Raw genomic sequence first — 19,991 nt, 5'->3', positions numbered from 1 at the left:
AATTAATTAGCAATCAGATTGAAATCTCCCAGCCTGTTAAGTATAGCGCTACATAGTTAGTTTATTGATTTTTATACCATATTAGATTTTTATAGCTCACCTTACAAAACTCCAGTGAGGCGTCACAGTAGCACAGCATTAATCACTGACAAATCCTGCCGTTTCTCCATAAAGAAAGATTTTGTCAGAGCTTTGAATATCAGGTTTTGCATTACCATTTTCTGATAGGCTTAAAAGGAAGATAGAAAGGGAGAGGGCGTTGCTGTTGTATCTATCAGTTTCAAAAGCCTGTGAAACATCTGTTGTAAAATAAATCTCCATTGCACATAGAATTCAAATCTATTTTGCATCCCATTGTGTTATCGCTGTCCTGTTTAGATGGCAGATTTCAGAAAATTTAGGACTGTGCAGCTTAAGCGTACAAATCACCCAAATGGTGATGATAATGAGATGATTCCAGCTGCCACGGCATTAGTATGACAAATAGGAAAGCCAAATTCAATAGAAAAAGTTCCTTGCGTGAAAAATTATATTAAATATATAATTGATTCCATCCCATTCCATGCAGAAGAAAGTTATATGCAAACGCATTCTGTGAATACGGGGCAAGGATTGTCATTGAATTTTGGAGGAAAGGAAATCAAGTAATAAAAAAATAATAATGAAAACTACTACAGGAAAGGAATACTCTAGACTGCAAATGATTGCTATCAAACATTTGATGATTTTTTTTTAATCCATTGTTTTTGCTGGAAGATAAGTTAAGAGGTTGGCTTAAGACTCAACTTAAGACCTTGAACTGTGTTAATGTTGTTCTGGCAGAACAACATTAACACATCCTTATGTATCTTCTGTGCCCCTGATGGTATGCCATGCATTCCAAAGGTGGCACGGAGAGCCCTATCTGTGGGCACTCGCATGATCACCCTAGCTCAGCCGGCTGGTTGCCAGGTTTCCAAGGTGCACATGGACACCAGCCTGTGGGTCATCGGGTTTCTGGTGCTCTGGGGGATGGACATGCACACTGGCGGGCACATACCTTCCAGTTTGAGCACTCTGTGGCTAAAAGATTTGCGGTCACTGCCCTATGCTTAAATAAAGCCTTTTTCAGACAGACAGCAAGACTCTGAACCAGTCAGAATTATGTATTTCTATGGTGACGTAGAGATGTGAAATTCAATAGTATCAACATTACAGCTGCCCAATTCTGACCGATTTTTCCTTTCCTGGCAACCCTTCAATTGTCATTTTGCGTTTTTCAGGGTAACACCCCAGTTAAATAGGCTAATAATATGGTCAGCTGATCAAAATGCAGGTGCTTAGGAACTATCATGTATCTGTTCCGGTGTCATGGGATCACCATTTGTAACCATCTGGCTTCTGACAAGAAAGTCAATGGGTGAAACCAGATTCACTTAAGAACTGTATGATTCACTTGGAAATTGCAGTGATTTGCTAAACAACTATAGCACAAAGCTCATAAATGGAGCACAGCTCACTTACCAACTGCTTGCTTAGCAATTAAAATGTTGGGTTCAATTGTGGGTGTATATTGAGAACTAAACAACATCTAAAGGGAAATATGTGACTATTTAAACATGCAAATATACATCACTAAAAAAATTTAAACTAAGAGGTTGTTTCATGTGACTATTTCAGATAGAGGGGGAGGAGGGGGTGGGAGGAGAGGAAGGGAGAAGGGCTGGGAGAAGGGGAGGAAGGAGGGGGAGGGGCTGGAGAAGGAGAAGGGGAAGGAGGAGGGGAGAGGAGGAAGGAGGAGGAGGGGAGGGAGAAGACGTGGAAAAGGAGAGGGAAAAGGAGGAGAATGAGAAGGAGGGAGGAGGAGCAGGGGAGGAAGAAGGGGAGAGAGAAAGAAAGGGAGGAGGAGGAGAATGCTTATTGTCTTAACATTTGCTTATGTTTTAATCCAACTGAGGAAATAGAAAAGGAAATACCTTATAAAGCAGACTTGTTATGCTAGAATTACTCATTTATTTTAATACCAAAGACCAAATCTGTATTACCAGGAGGAAAAGAACAAAGTTGAGGGCCACTGTCCAGGAAAGTAAAACAATGTTTATTTCATTTCATTTCATTTCACTTCACTTCATTTTATTATATTATTTTGTTTTGTTTTGTTTGTCAAACATGTACCAGGTATAAGTATAAACATGGACATGAGCACATGAAATGTGTACAAATAAATGGGGACAGTAGGACAGGGACGGTAGACATGCTGGCCTGCTTATGGATGCCCCCTTGCCTCTTAGGAAAGGGGTGAGGTCAACACTAGACAGCTTAAGGTTAAAGCTATGGGGTTAGAGCATGACAGGCGTTGACCACTTTATTGCTGAAGTCGTATTTTCTGCAATTGAATCTGAAGCAGTTTACCTTGAGTTTGTATCTATTGTTTGCCTGTGTATTATTGCAGTTGAAGCTGAAGTAGTTGTTGACAGGTAGGACATTATAGCAGACAGTTTTGTCATTTTCTTTTCTTGAATCAAAAAGGTATGACTTATCAAGTGCTATCAGTTACTGGAGGCCCTTGGGCAGGGTGCATTACATGCGGACCATAGCCACCCCAGCTCTGCAAGGGAAAAAACATCACAAAACATCATGTGACGGCAACATGACACCATGAGTTGCACTGTGAAAAGGCATTTAATACAATGAAATCATTTGTACCATCACAGATTATGAATTACCCCCAAATACATATATCTAGGACAAAAGATCCAAAATTCAGATACTTATGGCAATAGTTCTAGTCAAATTTAACAGAATAAGAGTTTGAAGGGACCTGGAGGTCTTATTATTTATTTATTTATTTATTTGCACTTCTAGACCGCCCCCTCTCCCAAAAGGGACTCCTGCTCAAGTAGGAAACCCTGTCACATTTCAGACAAATAGTTGTCCAATCTCTTCTTTAAAAGCTCCAGCTACAACCGACAACTTCTGGAGGCAAGACGTTCCACCGATTAATTGTTCTCACTGTCAGGAAATTTCTCCTTAGTTTTAGGTTGGTTCTTCCCTTGACTAGCAATGACTAGAATCCATTAGCAATGACTATCATCTATTCCTTCTTGTCCTGCCTTCAGGTGCTTTAGAGAATAGGTTTTCTTTGTGGCAGCCCATGAAACATTGGAACCAGTGGTGGGTTCCTAACCAGTTTACTACCAGTTTGCTGAGAGGGTGTTTTGCGTACGTGCTGCTTGCTTCACTTGCTTGTGTGCCCACCGCGCATTGCTGCGCATGTACAGTTGACTGAAAACTGTTCTGTGCATGTGCAGAAACATGTGGGCGATGGCAGAAGAGAATGGGGAACCGGTTCAGGGGCGTGGCAGGCCTGGGTCACTGCCGGTTCCAGCAACCCAGGCCACCATACCACTACTGGTTTGGCCAAACCGGTCAGAACCAGTAGGAACCCACTACTGATTGGAACACTGCCATCATGTCACCCCAGTGCTTCTTTTCATTGAACTAGACATACCCAATATTGGGTATATTGCAGACCCCATCTGCCAGAGAATTCTCTGCTGTTGCCATCACCTTGATGGAAATAAGGCAGCCCCTCCTCCCATCCTCCATAAAGGCATAAAAAACATGTCTCTTTGTCTTTATTTTAGGCATGCTGATGAGTATGCAGCTGTGGAGTTGGTTGGTGCCCTGACAGCCCTGTCTGTCTTTTAATTAGTTCTTAAAATCCCTTGCCTCTTACAAGTTTTAAATGTTATATAGTGTTCTTTAGACTTTTAATATTTTATTGCATATTGCGCAGAGTCCCTCTGTGAGGGAGATGGGCAGTTCTTAAATATGATAAATAAATAAAATATGAGCTTGCTGTGAATTAGGCAAATTCATCTGCAGAACTATGTTTGACATACAGTTTACTCAGTATCTGGTATTGTGTTTTTTTTTATTTTTTTTTTAACTACGGTTATGCAGCAACATGCCTGATTTTTACCATGGTGATCTAAAGTCTTTATGTAATGTGAAAATTGGAAATTCATCACCTGTAAGATTTCATTTTAAAATTCTTAATGCTCTAAGGAATTCTATAATGAAATTGAATGCTGCCGCTTCTTTTTCTCTTACTTTCCTTTTCACTTTCACCAATTTTATCATAAAATAATTACTTAATAGCCAAAATGCTATGTAAACTTCCATAGCTAGAACAATGTAGAGAACTCATTTTGTAATCAATGGAACTCGGATTTCTTTATTTAATGACTTAAAATAAATATGCCTCTATTTTTTAAAACAAGCTTGCTCATAGAACATAGTAGAGCACAACATTTATAAACCTAAAATAAAAATACAATACTACGGATCGGATGTCATATCTTTATTGCAGTGAAATGCTTAATTGAAAATGGAATATAAACATGTCTTAGAAAGAAAAAGTTTTTAAAGACTTTTTTTATAAACATTGATTTCCTTTAAACTTGATCTGAAGTTATACACACTTGCTCTAAAATTTAACTCTCATTTTGTACATTATTGTACTCTTTTAATCTTTGTTAATTCATGTAATCTGTTTTTGTGTTTGCAGTTATTCAATTACTCCAAGAAAATGTTTGGTTAATAAAACTTTAATACAATTTAATCTTCCACAAACCATTAAATCACAACTGCATAATGCTATCAAGGTACATTTTACTAGAAAAGATTCAAAACTTAATCTATTGGCATCCTGCAATTATTATGAATGTGAATCTCTGTAGGAATAAAAGTTCATTCTCAATCAGGCATACCATATTATGAGTCTGGATGGCCATAGTTTATCTATATTTGCTTCCTACAGAGACAGGAAAAGTGATTCACTTTTTAAAATTATAATGAGTCAATGACAATTTAGACAGACTGTTTCTTTAAAGGTCCTGGGGAAGAAAACAGACAAAGGAATGCTTGATAACAGGTAACAGGAATGCTAAAAAAAATGTATGAATAAATAAAATAGATCAAGGTTACTTAAAGGACGGTCTCATCCTACTGGAATTGGTCCATTGCATCTGTGCCAGAAGGGAAGAATGCTTCAGACCCCATCAGCCAAGGTGCTCCATCTGGTTGGGTCCAGGAGAAACACCTTCTCTACTGTTGTACCTGGACTTTGGTCTTGTTCCCCAGAATAAGGTGAGCTCAACCTCTCTGATCTTTTTCAAGAGCTTAAAAACCTGGCTCTGCCAGTTGGCTTTAAAGGAGGAGCTACATGTTGGATCTGGTTGATAGATCAATATCAGATCCCACCTTCCTCCCTACTCATTCTACTCCCTCCCTCCCTATCTTTTATCTATTGTATTTTGTACTTTTATATTTTGTAGTATTTTATTCAGGTAGGTTTATCATTTTAATAGTGTATATCATCCAGAGTTGCCCCATGGTAAGACGAGCGGCCAGTACATTTAATAATAGACTAGACTAGAATTCTTTATTGGCCAAGTGTGATTGGACACACAAGGAATTTGTCTTTGATGCCTATGCTCTCAGTGTACATAAAAAGAAAATAAATAACTGACATAATTTTGACTTTCAATGTAATGTGTGACAAGATACCTGCGAGATCACCTACTGCCACCAGTAGCCTCCCACCATCCAGTACGATCCCACAGTGTTGGCCTCCTCAGGGTGCCGTCGGCCAGACAGTGTCGGCTGGTGACCCCTAGGGGGAGAGCCTTCTCTGTGGGAGCATCTTCCCTCTGGAATGAGCTACCCCTGGAGCTTCGCATAATCCCTGACCTCCTGTCCTTCCGACGTGCCCTAAAAAGTTGGCTTTTCCAGCAAGCTGGCCTGGCCTGTTAATTTTATCTCATTTTAAAAATGTATTGTTCTATAAATTGGATTTTTTTTTTGATATGTATTTAATTTCTTTTTAACTTTCGGGATGTGTGTTTTTTAATGTTGTACGCCGCCCTGAGTTCTTTGGGAGAAGGGCGGCATATAAATCCAATAAAAACAAACAAACAAACAAACAAAACAAGATATTCTTTGGCATGCATTATTCTTATATGGAAATAAAATGAAGTCGGCCACAATCCAGAAGTGTTCATAAAAGCTAAACCCATCAAGTGGTATACAACCTATCAATTCTTATTTACTAAAATAAATAAGTCACTGGATATTCAATGAAGTTTTCTTCTAGACAAGTCCTTTTGACATTCAGAAGACTATAACTACTCAGTTGACACCACATAAAGATAGTGATTTCTGCCATCTTTCTACTCCTGCAATATGCTGCCATTAGACACAGTAGAGAAATAGCAAAAACCAGAAGCAGAATTAACAATGAAAGATCTTCTTTCTTTCTTTCTTTCTTTCTTTCTTTCTTTCTTTCTTTCTTTCTCTTTTTGAAAAAAGAAGCTAACTGGCTTGCTAGAAACTCATTTGAGGCAGGGTGAAAAAAGAAGATCGTTGTAAGTGGATATATTCTGGAGAGGTTAGTAATCTTATTTTAAATTTTGTGGCATTTAGAAATTTGAAGTATGAAATGAACTCTCTTCTGCTAACCAAAAGAAGAAGGATTGTCACTAATGTGTTCTATCCTTTTTTGTATGATAAAGGCTTGTTTAAAGAAAGCATTTTTAGAATGATAAGGCCTGTAGGCCAACTTGTGCTAGAAGAAAGAAGGTTAGAATACTTTTTTTCCCATAAGTATCTTCTTTAAAATTATCCTAGGTTGGTTAGCTGTATGGACACAGCTTATTTAGATCATAAGAAATAAGTATGATCATAAGAAATCTAATTATCAAATCAAAAAATCTCAGAATGGTTACATTGTCTCTCTCAATCAATTAAGTTTTGGTAAAGTACCTCAGATCTACTCACTCCTCTACAAACAAATCATGGATAAACTGTCATACTGCAAACAGGTCTGTCATTTGCTATCACTTCAAGATCAGAATCACCCACTGTGAGAATCCAAGAACTAATTTATACACATCACATCCAACCTAACATTTACATCATTTTTTTCCTCTCCCCAATCAATTCCCTCAAATAGGAGAATGGCATCAATGTGTTACACCATGCTCGCTAGACTCAGCTTTTTACTTCTTCACTCTTACAACTTGGTATTTTTCATTTACCTAACATAGATCTTAACTTCTCTCCACTTTCCAATTTCCGCTGTACAGCACAAAGGTGGTAAATGGGCTTTTCGGAAGCTGAAAGTATATCTCTGGTTTGTTGCCTGAAAGCAAAGAAGCTCAGTTTTTCTGGGCCTCTGGAGCAATCCCTATTGAGTTAGTTGGCCCACCTGATCAGTTCAGTCCAAATCAGACAATAAGTAATATGCCAGTGCTTACTCATTCTCTGAAGTGGAGTGTGTGTTCAGGAAGCTAAGGATAGCGATGAGCTGGTCCAGCCAAAAAGCAGTGGTTTTCACAGGGAGCCTTTCCTTCTGTTCCTTTCCTTCTGCAAACTTCAGCTGGTTGGGTCTACAACAGTGGTGGATTTCAAAATTTTTTAGAACCTCTTCTGTAGGTGTGGCCTGCTTTGTGGGAGTGGCTTGCCAACCATGTGACCATGTGGGAGTGGCTTGCCAGCCATGTGACTGAGTGGGAGTGGCTTGGCAGTCATGTGATTGGGTGGGCGTGGCCAACTTGAAAAATGTGGTGAAACTCACTTAACAACGCTCTTGCGTAGCAACCAAAATGTTGGCTCAGGAACTCTGGCATTGAAGCACGCAAGTCTTAAAGCTGTCAAGTTACAAGACCCTTGCACCCCTAACCCTTTAGAAAAAAACCCGGGGGGGGGTGTCAAACTTGACAGCTTTAAGATTTGTGGACTTCAGCTCCCAGAATTCTTCCTCTGGCTCTTCATCTTGATGATGTGTGGATGCGCGGGGGGAGGGAGCTAGAACCGGTTCTAAACGGCATTGTAGATTTGTGGAACCTCTTCTATAGAAGAGGTTAGAACTGGCAGGAACCCACCCCTGGTCTACAACCAAGTCTCAAGAACCACGATCATGCAATAGAATGACATTTAGTACTCCTTTTCAAGTCCTACACCATCTGTTATCTATCTTTATATTCTGGGTGACCCTTTTGGATCCATTTCTTGGCTCTGCTTTACTCTCTATTTCCCCTATATATGATCATATCACCCTTTTTCCTTATTCTTTCAGAACCAATTTCTAACCCAATGATGGTGAACCTTTTTGGCACTAAGTGCTCAAATCAGAACATACGTGCATGCATGTGCTACTGGCCAGCACTCACATGCCTGTTTTTTGGCCGTTTTCAGGCCATTTTTCGGGCCATTTTCAGGCTGTTTTCCAGTGCTTTGGCACCCACAAAGACCAGCTGGCCGGCATTCATGTGCGCACTGGAAATGAGAAGAGCAGCTGGCGATGATGCGTGTGCCCAGAGAGAGGGCTCTGCATACCTTAGGCTTGGCATCGTCGTTCTAACCATCCAGGCTAAGATGATGCATCTCCATTTTCTTCAAATCTCCTGCTGTCACACTTCCCTTCGCTTTGTATAGTGTCAGGCTTATAAAGGACACACATTGGATCTATTCTCTCCCTTAAGCATTGCATTGTACATATTGTTCCATCATTAGCTTGCAAGGACTGATCTGCACTATTTTGCTTAAATGATGTTTCTGTGTGATTGCTATTTTCCCTTTCATTGCCATTCCCTTTTGACTGATTCTTCTCCCACTTCATATATTCATTACTATTCTCTCAACACTTTTAATTGTTTTAGAGGTTACTTCCCCATAGGATTTTATTTTTGCAGTGTTTACCACTTTCTCCTTCACTGCTATTTTCCGCTGACATTCTTTATTTCTCTTCTTTCTTTATCAAAACTAAACCCTTTCTCTAAGGATATGTTGACACCATTTTAGAGGTTCTACTAAATCAGTCATGTGCAGATTTAAATACTCTTTAGCTAAATGATCTCATTTGCATATTAAACCTGCTGGACAATCCCTCCATAACATGACATATTTGTGTATGTGTGAGCCTGATCTGTGTGGGGTGTTTCCAACATTCATTGTGAAGTGTCGCATTAATTATCCCAAACCACACTTTGTAGAACAATGCAAATTACTGAAGAATTAAATAGCTGTTCTTTGGCATTTGCATTTCTCCAACTATTCTGACAATTTTTTGCCCGTGAAGGACATAGCAAAATGCTCACAAAATGCATATTTTTCAAGAAAAGAATTTTTAAGTTTTTTACATTATTTGCATTACATTACATTAATACGTATTTGTATTATAATTTTTCAAGTCACACAGTGGGACAAGAATCTGTAAGTGGTAGCACTGGATAATATGGGCTTAGAAATTCAGCAAGATTAGATGAGAACATCTATGAAAAGAACATAGTTAGATCATTTTGTTTCTGGATCTGTTTGTTGGTCTTTATGGATTGAAAATGGAATGCTTTAGGCCTTCCTTAAAAGAGCAATTGGGCTTATTTTGATGGTTAGAAAACAATTATGCTCTAAAGGTTAATGATTCAATAGTTATTTTTAAAAATAGGACATTTATAGTCAATTTGACTTTATTAATTGTTCTATTAAATAAGAAAGCTAGATCGACATTTCTGCTTTATGCCCCTGAGCATTCTATTTCTAATTATGTTAATCTTCTGTATTATTTCCATTGGTATCCTTCGAACTGAAGTCTTGAGCATAAATATTTCTTTAACCAAAGTATTATGCTTGTTGTGCATTTGGCCTGTTTATTATGCTGTACTTGTGCATTGTAGATGGACTGAAATGCTATGAACATTTAACAGCAATATATAAGTGCAGATGCTAAAAGTACTGTATGGAAGAAGAGATGGATCCTTATTTAATCAATCATTCAGAATATAGCTGGGGAAAAAAAAAACTTGGATATCTTCTAGTCCAACCCCCTGATCAAGCAGGAGATCCTATATCTTTGTAGACAAATGACTGTCCAGTCTCTTAAAAACCTCTAGTGATGAAGCATCCAAAACTTTTGATGACAAGCTTGTCCCACTGATTAAATGCCAGGTACAGTGTGCAGTCTAGAAAGGCAAGGATTTTGCTTGAACTTGATTGTTTTCTAGCAGATGTTTCATTCCCCAAACAAGGTAGCATCAGCAGTGCTAGTTAATTTATTATTTATTTTCTCCTCTTGCATCCCCCACATCTGCAATACAGCGGTAACAGAGTTGGCCTGGAACTGTTTTATACAATAACAAGCTAGCTTATAGGAAGAGTGCAGAGGGTTATCAACCAGTGGGATGGGGATGCCATTTTCTAAAGAGATTGGGTCCATGTCCCTGTTTTATAGAATAGTCAATAATACAATAATACAATAGTAGAGTTGGAAGGGACCTTGGAGGTCTTCTAGTCCAACCCCCTGCCTAGGCAGGAAACCCTATACCGTTTCAGACAAATAGCTATCCAACATCTTCTTAAAGACTTCCAGTGTTGGGGCATTCACAACTTCTGGAGGCAAGCTGTTCCACTGATTAATTGTTCTAACTGTCAGGAAATTTCTCCTCAGTTCTAAGTTGCTTCTCTCCTTGATTAGTTTCCACCCATTGCTTCTTGTTCTTCCCTCAGGTGCCTTGGAGAATAGTTTGACTCCCTCTTCTTTGTGGCAACCCCTGAGATATTGGAACAATGATATCATGTCTCCCCTAGTCCTTCTTTCTCTTAAGCTAAACATACCCAGTTCCTGCAACCGTTCTTCATATATTTTAGTCTCCAGTCCCCTAATCATCTTTGTTGCTCTTCTCTGCACTCTTTCTAGAGTCTCCACATCTTTTTTACATTGTGGCGACCAGAACTGAATGCAGTATTCCAGGTGTGGCCTTACCAAGGCATTATAAAGTGGTATTAACACTTCACGTGGTCTTGATTCTATCCCTCTGTTGATGCAGCCTAGGACTGTGTTGACTTTTTTGGCAGCTGCTGCACACTGCTGGCTCATATTTAAATGGTTGTCCACTAGGACTCCAAGATCCCTTTCACAGTTACTACTACTGAGCAAGGTATCATCTATACTGTACCTGTGCATTCCATTTTTGTTGCCTAAATGTAGAACCTTATCCTTTTCACCATTGAATTTCATTTTATTAGATAGCGCCCAATGTTCAAGTTTGTCAAGATCCTTCTGTATCTTTAGGCTATCTTCTGGAGTGTTGGCTATTCCTGCCAGCTTGGTGTCATCTGCAAATTTGATGAGTTCCCCATTTATTCCCTCATCTAAATCATTGATGAAGATGTTAAAGAGTACTGGGCCTAAAACAGAGCCTTGGAGTACTCCACTGCGTACTTCCCTCCATGTAGATGCAGTCAGTTTTTTTCTTTTCTCACCCCACTCCCATTCTCCAGCAGCCCCTTATGGAAATTACTATACTAAATGGAATTTTCTTTAAATCCAAATAAACTAAAATCTAAAAACAACTGGAGACTGGAAGAATTGAACATTTGAAGGAGTGACATAGACCTGACTTTTCTATTTTTTCCAAATTTTATAACCAGGTTTCTTTCTTTCTTTCTTTCTTTCTTTCTTTCTTTCTTTCTTTCTTTCTTTCTTTTTTTCTTTCTTTCTTTCTTTCTTTCCCTTTCTCTCTTTCTTTGTCAAACTTTCTTTTTTTCTTTCTCAAAGAAAGTACAAAGTTTCTTGATCACTATATTTAAATCAAACTTATCCCAAGGGAGGAATAAAAGAAAAGAAAATTGATTTAAACTGAAGCTGCAAAGAATAAAAAGCCACATCCTTTACAAGGAGAGCAAAAATAGACACTAAGGAATTGATAACCATGAAGGAAAAGAAAAGGCATACAAATTCCTAACAGGCATAGCAGCACATTTAGCTGGAAATGAGAGCCAAATACAAAGCAATTTGGTCTGATAAAGGGTCATCAGGAGATTAGGCTGAATAAACTCATTTTTGCCTCTTCAGAAGAAGAGATGGAAGTTAAAGAAAGGAAAGACACAGTCAGAAACATTGTGGGGTTAATCATGAAATAGAATTCCAAAACCAGAGTTTTCAATCAGTGTTCATTTCAAATATATGTTTGTTGAATTAATAAATCTGATCTGAAGTTCAGTTTAACAATTGCTTTTACTTTTGCACAAATGTTATTTAGCTAACTTCCTTTGGTCAGTGGTAATATAATCCACAAGGGGATCATGGTTCAGTATAAATTGTTCTTGGAGCAATGCAGAGAGAATGCTAAATAAATTCAATGTAAATTGTTTTATCTTCAATTCTTGTTTGTTTGTTTAGTCAACTAATCATAGATCCATTATATCAGAACGTAGAAGAATAGCATAGAAGATAAATTACCTGTGCAAAGCAACTTCTAAAGCATCAGACAAAAGGGAGAAAAGATGGAAAAACAGAGTGCCAATTAGGCTATTAATCAGAATGGCAATGGACAAAAAAGAAAAGATAATGATATATGCCAGTGTAGCATAATATGAGCCATGAATCAATTTGCATTGACATTCATACATTTGAAAGGACATTTGTCTGATCATAACTTTGCTCTGCTACTATTGCTTCAATATTTTAGGTCCAAAATGATAAATATAGGGAAAAACCCCACCCCCCGAATTAGGGTCAGTTAAAATATAACCTCCAAATAATTGTCTTTCCTCAGTAAGTTTTCTTCCTTCCTTCCTTCCTTCCTTCCTTCCTTCCTTCCTTCCTTCCTTCCCTCCCTCCCTCCCTCCCTCCTCCCTCCTTTCTTCCTTGCCTCCTTCCCTCCCTCTGTTACATTTTGTGGAAGCAATACCATTTTTTAGATATAATTTCACCAGTTTTCAAATAGATATTTCTGAGGTTAAAAAAATAAAACAAAATACTAGATGGATAGTCTACATTAACTACTAAAAGCACAATGATAAATTAATTGCAAAAATACGAAATAAAGTATCATCAACACAAGCACTGCCATCTTTAATCATTTTTCTCCTTTTTCTTTGTCCTATTTTTCTTCCTGTTCAACTTTGATTTACTGATAATGTTAATATAGTCCCCCAAATCTAAACACACAAAGGTAATACACCTAATCCTTCAAAGGGAATTGTACCTAACAATTGGGCAACTCCCAAAATGTACTATACATTGGGAAGCAAGACAGCAAGAAAACGCAGGCCACACAATAATCTGCTGGTGAAATTGTCTGAGTTGAACAAAGATAGAAAAGACAAAGCCACCATTCTATTACTTCAAGTGGATACAGATTTTGATAAAATGTTTGACAGATGTGGGTTGCTCCCCCCACCCCCATTATAAAATGTTTCCAGGTTTTCTATGTAGCCTCAAAATCTAGGGAGTAAGATCAATGGAGATCTTTCATCCATACTTTTACTCTAAAAGTACTACAAAAGGATGCCCACTTTCTTTGAAATTTATTTTGAAACTTAGCTTTTGCTATTAGCCAAAATCTTAATATCTGTTTTAAAAATAGCATATTTTAAATGGGTTTTTGTTACTTATTCCTGTTACTTTATACTACATTTCCTTCTCTGATGCAGTCAATTTGCTTGAGGAAGCTGGGAGAGTCTCTGTTTACTGTCTAAATGGGAACTGACGTCAATAAGGCATTGATTTACTTATGCATAAATAATTACCATATTGCGATATGTATCAAATGCATTAATTATTTAGATATTCTTATCTCACATCACATTTCTCAAATATTCATGTTATGTATGAATAAGCTACACAGTAGACAGATTTCCTTAGCTGTTAATTGAGGGGAGTCTTGAAAATTCATCCTTTATGAATTTCATCCTTAATGAATACTCTCAAAGCAAATCTAAATCCTGGGATACTTTATTATTTTTTTATAGAATCCCCATACATCTGAAACACATTTCCAAAAATGCAATAATATATTCCATATATTTCAAAGATTTCTTTTAAAAAAAAATGCAGTTGTCAATTATGGTGTAGTGTTTCCTGCCTAAGCAGAGGGTTGGACTAGAAGACCTCCAAGGTCCCTTCCAACTCTGTTATTCTTTTTCCCCCCAATTAAAATGGGAACTTTGGTTTCCTGAATCTCTATATTTCTGAATTTCCTGAAGCTCTAACTTAGAACTAAGGAGAAATTTCCTGACAGTTAGAACAATTAATTAGTGGAACAACTTGCCTCCAGAAGTTGTGAATGCTCCAACACTAGAAGTTTTTAAGAAGATGTTGGATAACCATTTGTCTGAAGTAGTGTAGTGTTTCCTGCCTAAGCAGGGAGTTGGACTAGAAGACCTCCAAGGTCCCTTCCAACTCTACTATTGTATTATTGTATATGTATATATTTGTTTGCCCTATCCAACAAAATGCAATTCTGTGGTCAGAAAAGTAACATCCTAAACTTAGGTAAGAAAACCATATGCACAGGTATAGAATAGGTGGTACCTGGCTCAATAATAGCAACTGTGAGAGATATGTAAGTGTAGTAGTAGACCACTTTTTAAGTATGAGCCAGCTGTGTGCTTCAGCTGTCAAAACAGCTAATGCAATCCTTGGCTTGGTCAACAGAGGGACAATATCAAGATTATATCAAGTATTAGTACCACTTTATACTGCATTGGTGAGACCACACTTGGAATACTGGGTCCAACTCTGGTCATCATAATACAAAAAAGATTCTGAGACCCTAGAAAGAATGCAGAGGATCTCAACAAAGACAATTAAGTGGTCTAGAACAGTGGTGGGTTTCAAAAATTTTACTACTGGTTCTGGAGTGTGGCTTTGTGGATGTGGTGTGTCTTTGTGGGCGTGTCTTTGTGGGCATGTCAGGGGAAGGATACTGCAAAATCACGATTCCCTCCCCACCCCACTAACCTGCTTTCCAGCTCCATTCTCCTGTTTAGGGCAACAAAAGAAGATCAGATGGGAGGCCACGGAGGCAGGGGCAGCCAATTTGCCTGTTCTCCAAATCACTCAAAATTTCCACAACCGGTTCTCCAGAACCTGTCAGAACTGGCTGAATACCATCTCTGGTCTGGAGGCTAAACCATATGATAAATGATTGAAGGAACTAGGTAAATCTAATCTAACAAAGAGAAGGAGTAAATTACGATAACATTTTAAAAAGATGGTATATTATTCTTGGAAAAACTGCAAATTTCTCTTTTTTCTTATATCAGATTGACCCATGGGATTATGCATACCTTAAAATTTATACCAAAACTATCATATGGAAGAGTGAATGAATCCTGCTTAGATCAATTATTGGATTGATCTAACATGTGAATGTATGCATGCATTCATATGCTAAAGGATTGGTATAAATTCTCTGTTATAGTTAATTGCAATTTTACAACATCTTTGACACCTTAATTTGAACTAGGATTTTTCAGTTTCACAGTTTTCAGTTTTGTCATACATATATATTGAAATGATCATTAAACTCTGAAACCCTCAGAATCAGTCTTTATAGATATTTATTATTGATAAATCAATTTGTTCTGCTCATGTTAAAGAGAGAATAAAATAAGGAAAAGGATCTTTATTTTGTCTAAACGATGAAAGTTATTTTCAGTTCAGTGTGAAACATTTCAATAAATGTAGATTTCAACAAAAACAGAGTTCTTTCAATAGTTTCAATCTTTCAATAGAATTCACATAGAAATAACTGAATTTGTATAGAAAAGGAATAATTTAACAATGTTGTTGAAGACATAATGAAAATAATGCTTCAGTAAAGGACATTTATGCTATGACCTGTGTTTCAAGAACAAGCAATTGCATTATTGGTTTTTATTTTTTGGACATCAATATTCTTTTGATGTACTACATGAAAATTGATCACGAGACAATGGAAGGAGTTTCTCCATGGTCCTGTTATTATTAAGACACTAGCCCTTTAACTTATAAATATAAATGTCTGAGTCCAATTATTCAGTGGATTTATTGACTGAATAATTGTACTTTACAACTGTAACAGTTGTAATTTATGAACAGATTAGACATAGATTATGTATGAACATTGCAATAAAATATAATGATTTTAGATAGATGATAGATGACAGACAGACAGATAGATAGTGTCCTTATTTGTTTATCTATACAGTATTTGTTCTTCTTGTATTGCTTTATTTCTTTTCTCCTTTGTCTCGTTTTATTAAATAAGTGATAATAATAAAATACCAATATCTAGTCTAAACATTTAACTGTGCAATCAGAGCTGCAACTAATGTATACTTAAACCTATACAAATAAAAAAAGGTTTATTGAACAGCCACAACAAAAAGTAAAGCAAAATTTCACTTGACTTTGAAAATAAATGCATCTCAGATGTCTAAATACGATTTACCAAGCATTTACTACTCAGGGTTCTAATCAAATTGAGTCATTCTTTAGCAATAGTGACAATAAACAGCCTCCATCAGTTCTGGAAAGAAAGAAAAAAACTGTACCAGAGGAAATATTGTTATCATATTCAGTAGTCTTATACTACATACAGTCACAACAGGTGACCAGCTCTCCTGGATCTTGGCTGATTTCCAAAAATGCAAAGCAGGATTAGACATACTGCAGCTGCCAAAAAGCAATACAGTCCTAGGATACATCAAGAGAAGGAAAGTTTTAGGATCATGGGAAGTGATAGGACCCCTCTATACTGCACTAGTGAGCTCACATTTAAAACACTGTGACCACTTGTGATCACCAGGACACAAAATAGATGATGTGTTCCTAGAAAGAGTGCAGAGAAGAGAAACAAAGATGATAAGGGGTCTGAAACTAAATCCTATTATAAACTCAGTATGTTTAGCCCAGGGGTTGGCAACCTTAAACACCCAAAGAGCCATTTGGATCCGTATTCCCACAGAAAAGAAAATACCAGGAGGCACAAATCCTACCCAGAGTCGAAATAAATTGTGTGCCAGTGTGTGTTGGCGGTTGTGACACATATTTTGAGTGACAGGGAGCTCAGCAGAGGGATGAAATAGCCACATGGGGCTCCAAAGGTTGCTGACCCCTGGTTTAGCCCAATGAAGAGAAAGTTTTGGAAAGACATGATAGCCATCTTCCCATACTTGAAGGCCTATCATAAGGAAGAGGGTATTGATTTATTCTCCATAATACCTGAAAGGTAGGTCAAGAAGCAATGGATGGAAGCTTGTTGGATGGAGTCAAAACCTCAATAAAGGAATTTCCTGATATGAGAATGACTAATCAATGGAACAGTTTGCCTTCTGGAGTTGTAGATGTTCCATCACTGGAGATTTTGACCAAAAAAATGGACATCCATTTGTCCTGGATAGTATAATGATTCCTGCCTTGATGAATGCTTACTAATACTATGCACACAATTGATCGAAAGTCTTCCTGAAAAAAAAAAGATATTTAAGAGGCCAATTGTTTTGTAATATGGAAATAGAAATGAATATTAAAATATTAGTTAATAACTAATAGTAGCGGGGCCAATAATCCTGGTAGACTTTCTGCAGGAAGCAAAAAAATTACGTTCAGAAACCCTCCTCATAAATCTTGATGCACCAAGGGTTTCCAAAACAACAAAGAAAAGATAAAATTGTTTCCTGAACCTTTGTGTTTTGACCTAGGCTTCCCCAAAAAGCACGAGGCAGAGTCCTGGTCCTCACAAAATCCATTTTATTAAACAAATGTGAATTCTACTCATTCACATTCAGCAAAGGCCTGGCAAACAGTCTTTCAAAGGAATATTTATGACTATGGACCTTATCTATCTTGGAAAGCTGCCATGTAAATATTTTCCAAATGAGGTGCCATGCAAGGAAAGACTGGGCACAGAGTCTCTGAGATTCACGGACAGATCTTCACACTCCAGAAACTAATCTAATGAGTGAATGAATGGTTTCTTGCAAAAGCCCACTCCCTTTTTGCTCCTCTTTTATTTACTATAGGAGGGGCCAATCACCTTCCACCTGTGTCTTTACTCCCAAGTCGGCCCTTGTTCCTTAACTGTTCCCTTCTCCTGGCAGCTCTGCGCATGTACACATTGGGAACAGGCTCCAACTGTTCTTCTGCCCTACTGATCTCTGACTCTGAAGGCAGCTAATAACTGTTGGAAGTCCTGGTCCCATCTCTGCTTCCAAAGCACAGCCCTCATCTGAGCTTTCCCCAGCCTCCAGGACTGGCCCATGCTCCTCTCCAACTTCCTCACTCTCTGACTCTGCTGCCGCTGGTGGGCCACAACATCTGGAAAATGTAGAACATTCTTTTATGCTATTGGACATCTCAGAATACTCCAAATGCACATACTTCTAATTATATCAATATATATCAAATTCATCATCTTCATAAAGAGATCATGATAATTCTCAGTTGAGAACACAGCAAATTGTTCTTGCAATCGAATGATCATTAGTGTGACTTGACAGTGCAAAGCATTCTTCTCAAAAGGCATTTTGCTTAGAGCTTTCAAAAAACCTGATATCCTTTTGTTAACAGCTGTCCAGTTGAAATTGCCTCATATTGAGAATTGAGATGCGTGGTTTGGCTAAATCATTTGAACATCTCTTGAGAAATTACATTGCAGTTATCTGCCAATTCAGCCTATCATGCTCGCCTCTAACATTTCCTCGGGGAAAGGTTTGAGAGAAAATTAAAAAGCTGAGGTCAGTGTCTCAAGGAATTCAGATTTCAGATTATTAGATAACAAAAGAAATTACTTCTGAAAGTTCTGATTCTGTGGACTGTTCAGATCTTGATAGGAGAATAGAATTGGGTGGTGGTGGGGGAATAGTACATTGGTGTGCAGCAAGGAAAAAAATCCTTTAATTTTAAATACTGCATCAATATTTTTATGGAAAGGAAGGGGCATCTAAGAAAAGAAATCTAAGAAAACTACTTTTACAATAAAATCTCTGAAAACATTAGCTCTTTTTAAAACAACCCTGTCATGCTTTGTTGTTACTTTGCTAGGTTAAAGTATATTCTTTAAGCAGAACAATAAAAAAGTGTGATCCTTGATATCAACTTTTCTTTCTCAGCAAAGCAACTTATGTTAAAGTTGGAGAGAAATTAGATTGGAACAACATCTATTTCACTGGAGATATAGTTTGGACTATAAAATACAAATATGAAAACTATAGCGCATGTTTTATATTCTTATAAAATAAAGGGGGAAGTGATGAGGCAAGGGAATAGCATGAGAAAGCTTATGATTTTCATATAATTTTAATGCAAGCTCCAACTAACTTAACACAATGTGTCAAGCTTTTTTTACATTCTGAGCTATGATCATTTACAGTCTAATGCATATACCCATGAGGGCAAAATGAGCATCTCAATATCCACTGAATAATTAGCCAAAATTGCCTTTTGACGCAGTTGAGAGTGATAAACGATTCCCTTAAACGTAGACAATAGACTGTCAGCTTCCTTGAGTTTCATCACTTGCTAATTTATTTGTATTAGGAAACATACATGTGGCTCTTCAGAATGAAATATAAGACAAATATACCCATGTGGTTTGAAGCATATTTAAAGATAATAGGGAGAAGGGAATAAAACCATAGTTATATTTGATGACGCAATCTTTCATTCTCCATTCTCTAGAGAAAAAAAATTCTTTGTTGCTGTATTAGGAAACACAGAAATGATAATGACTAAGTGCATTAGAAAATAAACAACTTTTTCAGAGGATCTATATATGCATGTCTCTTATATTTGAACTAAACATTGCAATACAAGAGAGAGAGAGGGATATTCTGAAATTTAAAGGGATCTTTTTTAGTCCTACACAAAATCTTCAACATGGTGATTCCCCCCACCTTTTATTCATTTAATAAATGACAACAAGCTCATGTGAAATATTGAATTTTAACCATTGTGTGCATTTTAGTGGTGACACTAATAATGTGGTAGGATTGGACTGGATAATGGCAGCATACAACAACTTTTGCTGTATGTATAGCTAATTATGGTTTGCTTATGGCAGGCTTTCTACATTTGAAGGCAATTTTCTCTGTGTGCAGTAGCTATTTCTTAAAATCCATGGCTTCTAGGGCAATATTGGCCACTGTCTCTATGACCCACTCAGTGGTGGTCTTCACAT

The sequence above is a fragment of the Natrix helvetica genome (genome assembly GCF_964273705.1).
Source record: "Natrix helvetica genome assembly, chromosome: 3".
In the NCBI taxonomy this organism is placed as follows: domain Eukaryota; kingdom Metazoa; phylum Chordata; class Lepidosauria; order Squamata; family Natricidae; genus Natrix; species Natrix helvetica.
Note: the sequence above shows the minus strand (reverse complement) of the source record.